Below are 4,561 nucleotides of genomic sequence, written 5' to 3' on the forward strand. Positions count from 1 at the left end.
CTTGTCAAAGCAACAATATGCAGTTAGATTCATGTTATATTAATGTGCGTCTTGTGCCATGAAAAAAACTACTGTGGATAATATTCTTTTGGAATATAATGTACGACCCTCCCCCAAACAAGTGACTTCTTCGCTCAGCGACGTTGATTGAATTTTTGACATCGAATATATTATGGTCTGGGCTGAAAGTGATTATATCTAAATAAAAAGAGTAAATCCACAAGTGGGGAAATGAATCAATTGAATAACCATGAACACAATCATGTACTGTTTCGAATCGAAACAATACAAATTTTAAAAATGTCATAACTGTTATTCCTTGTCCGATTTTGATCAAATTTTCAGTCTGAATATTCTTTATCTGTTGAAAACATATAACTTTCAGCCTGGAGTTCCCCTTTAAACCCCTGCGTCGCTGGAAGTACCCCCTCCCCCTACTTCGCTAAATAAAACTCGCTAATTCAATGACATCAGGAACAAAAAGGACGAAGGGACAGGGGAAAGATAATGAAGGTAAAAGGGAGAAAGAAAGGAAAAGATGAGAATAGAAGGAAAAAGAATGGTAAGGGGGGAGAAGAGTGAGGTGAACGGAGAAATAGAACAATAAGAAAGGTATATGGAGATGGGAAAGGGAGAGAGAAGAGATATGAAAAGAAGGGAAAGGGAGAGAGAAAAGAAAGGAATGGGAAAGAGGGGGGGGGGGAAGGAATATTGAGAGAGTAAATGAAGGAAATAGAACAATAAGAAAGGTATATGGAGATGGGAAAGGGAGAGAGAAGAGATATGAAAAGAAGGGAAAGGGAGAGAGAAAAGAAAGGAATGGGAAAGAGGGGGGGGGGGGGAGAAGGAATATTGAGAGAGTAAATGAAGGAAATAGAACAATAAGAAAGGTATATGGAGATGGGAAAGGGAGAGAGAAGAGATATGAAAAGAAGGGAAAGGGAGAGAGAAAAGAAAGGAATGGGAAAGAGGGGGGGGGGAGAAGGAATATTGAGAGAGTAAATGAAGGAAATAGAACAATAAGAAAGGTATATGGAGATGGGAAAGGGAGAGAGAAGAGATATGAAAAGAAGGGAAAGGGAGAGAGAAAAGAAAGGAAGGGGGGGGGGAGAGAAGGAATATTGAGAGAGTAAATGAAGGGAAAGGGGGCAGAAGGAAGCGAGGAAATAGTTGAAGAGAAAAATAAGGAAAGGATTAAAGATAACATAAAAAAGGGAAAGAATGAAGGGAAAGGCTGATAAAGGATGCAAAAAAAGGAAAAGAATGAGAGAGGGTATATCGAAAAAATGAAGAGATCTCAGACAAATTACGAGAGACCAAATCTAGGAGGGGGAGGGAGATAATTATATAATATATACTGGCTTTGAGGGGAACATCAAAATATTGCCAGCAAAAAGAATCATATCGGCCCGAGTTAAAAACTTGGGGAAATATGGATCTTTTAAAGGCAATTTTTTAATGCTCCCCGAAAGAAGAGCCAGTCAATATTTTTATCATCATCCAAATCAGAAATCTTAAAGCAAAAATCATGATGATTGTGATATTTCTTTTAAGAATAGGGTAATGTCATGTTAATATCAGGGGCCGCGGGAAGGGGAGGGCTTCATAGCCCCCACTTTTTTCCAAAACCGTGTACAAAAACGTAAAAATGACCACGGCTTTTGGCTCACCCCCCACATTGAAAACCGTTCCGCGGCCCCTGAATATCAGGGTCTAGGTTCTGCACTTTACCATTAAGACGTAGCAAGCGGTCAGATCTATAGCGTTGCATTCATTTTGAGGACCCCTCGGTAGACCAGCAGCACCATGATTGATGCTGCTGAGTAGGGCCATCCTCCCGTTTTCATATATGAATTCACATGTTTCATTTTATATATATTGTTGTTTGGTTTTTAACGGAAATAAAAATTCAATTTTGACGCAGACTGTTGGTTCGCGGATCATTGTGAAGCAGCGTACATTCGGCAGGGTAGATCCAGTCCCTCCCCCCCCCCGTGTGACCAGAATAAAAATACACTGGGACTGTACATGTATCAGGGTTAAACCCTTTCGATGCTACCCAGCGCCCATTCAAGACATTCTTGTCCCTGATTAGTCAATGATCAGTGAAGAGCAGGGGCCGCGGAAGCGGGGGGGGGGCTTCAGTCCCCCACTTTTTTTTTTCAAAACCGTGTACAAAAAAATGAACTTAGGATTGTGATTTTTTTGCATGGTCAGCCCCCCACTTTTGGCTCAGCCCCCCCCCCCACTTTGAAAACTGTTCCGCGGCCCCTGAAGAGTTGGGGTCTATTTATTTATTTTTTTTTTTTGGGGGGGGCGGGTGCTTGTCATTATCTGCGTGTAGTATCTTCCATATAGGTAGCACCTCCTGTAATTCTGGCAGGCATATGTGACTACAGACAAAATGAAAATAAAAATGACCTATATATTTATTTTTTTATTTTTTGCTTGTCAAATTTCTCGGGACCAAAATGACCTTCATTTTTTGTTGTTTTGCTTCCTAGTATCTAATTGACATCAGGATCCCATTTTATTCCATGGAAAGCCAGCAATGTCAACATCTAAAATACATGTTTGTTCAAAATATTTTCTAGAAAATAATGATATATGTTCATACATTCACTGTTTTGTTCTTGACAATTCAGTATGCTACATTTTGTTTTCAAAGGATACTGAGCAAATTTCCTGAAGAAAAAATAATGGGGAAAAATCGTTCCTCGGGCCCTGCCTACATTATGCAACGATTCTGATCTCTCAACATGCTCAATGAAAAGGAACTGAAACCGAATAACGTGATTACATACAGCAAACTCAAGGTACTCAAAGCCGGCAATACAACTACCCCCTCTATCGGCAGACTTTTAAGAGAGCCAGCGCAATCACCACCCACTGGTTACAGAAAGAAAGAACAAAATCTTTTGTGTACAGATCAGCTGGTGGCTGGAGTCTATCCAGAAATATAAAATGTCAGTATAAAACATAAATTATCATAAGTTGAATATCAGGTGTGAAAATGCTGAAGGAAAAATGTAAGAAGGAAATGTAAAAGAGAAATGTTTCGAAAAAGAAAGGTGAAAGTGTCCTGCTAAAAATATCCTAGGCTTTGTAAAAATGTCACAGGTAAAATGCTGGTGAAAAAATTAAAGCGTAAGAGAAAATATCCGTAGTGAAAATTATACTTAATCCACGATCAAAACTTTACTTTATCTACATGTAGCCGGGATTTTCCATCGAGGAAATTGAGCATTTTAAAAATGTGAAGACGATCTCCAAATTTGTTTTCACGTTGTGTTCTACGATGTGGGTTGGACACTGTTCTTTCTGGGTGAAGATTCGGATGCAGAATGCCAAACAGCAATGTGCCTATCAGCGAAGGGAAGGGGAGGGGCAGTTTAGCTTATTCCTATTATCCCCCCCCCCCTCTCTTCCTCTATACTCCCCATAATTTCGACATTTTCACAATATAAACTTTCAAAATTTAGATAACGTTTAAGATAAAATTGTACTGGAAAATGATGCAACATTCTAAATTTTGAGCAAAATTCATATTTGAAATATTCATTAGATTGTAGTGGAATTAATGTGATTCAAAGTCTCCTGTGAACAGATTGTTAAGTGTGTGGACTAGGAAATATTGCTGACAACTATAATACTATCATGATGCAACAGATATAACCTTTGCAATAAGCCGAACGTAGGGATTTGTCATGGCCAAAATCTTAGCGACCGCGTAAATATTCTTTGTAACCATGAACAGAAAACCAAAATGATGAAAATTCGAATCGAGAGCGGGGCATTTTCTTGAAATCGGGGGCAATGAGAGCGCGAAGCACGAGCGAAATAGTGACCTGAAAGTGTTTTTTTTTACTTTTCATAAAACCAGTTCGTAGTTCCATTCTGCGCATGTTCAAAAGAAGGTCATTTGTGCTAAAGTGACATGGTGGTTTAAAATCTAATGAGATGAGCACCAACTCTTTTGAACTGGCTTTTTCATCGGATCCGCACAAAAAAACCACATTAGCGACTGGTATTTCACAGTAGGCTAAGTACATTGATATAACAACATCCTAATACATTTCTAGCAGAAATGCAACAAATGCCCTCATAGAGTATTCATTGTACGCTATTTTAGTCACCTGGTCTATACATTTTCTGCATCCTGCTATGCAAGGCATGCTTATATCTCGTTATCTGCCTGTATCATAATGAAAGAAATGAAATGTCATTTGACCAAAATTGCCCATAAGGTAACTCCGAACTGGTCTAATATTCTCCTCCCATAGACCTATCCACGGAGGATAATCTATTGTTACTGGGGTTGCTGTGGCAATGCTCAGCACCCCCAGTAACAATAGAATAATCCTCCATAGATAGGTCCATGTCTCCTCCCCTTATTTCATTAAATTTTCTTCCTACTCTTCATTTTCTCTATTTTTTGTCTTTTTGTGGGGTCCCGCTTCGGATCCGCCCACGGGTCTATCCATTGGTAGTGAGGGGTGCACTCGCGGTGCGCAAAATGTGAGCGACATCAACCTGTTCCGTCCATATACATAAAAGTCTT

Source organism: Lytechinus variegatus, chromosome 16 (genome assembly GCF_018143015.1).
Source record: "Lytechinus variegatus isolate NC3 chromosome 16, Lvar_3.0, whole genome shotgun sequence".
Classification (NCBI taxonomy): domain Eukaryota; kingdom Metazoa; phylum Echinodermata; class Echinoidea; order Temnopleuroida; family Toxopneustidae; genus Lytechinus; species Lytechinus variegatus.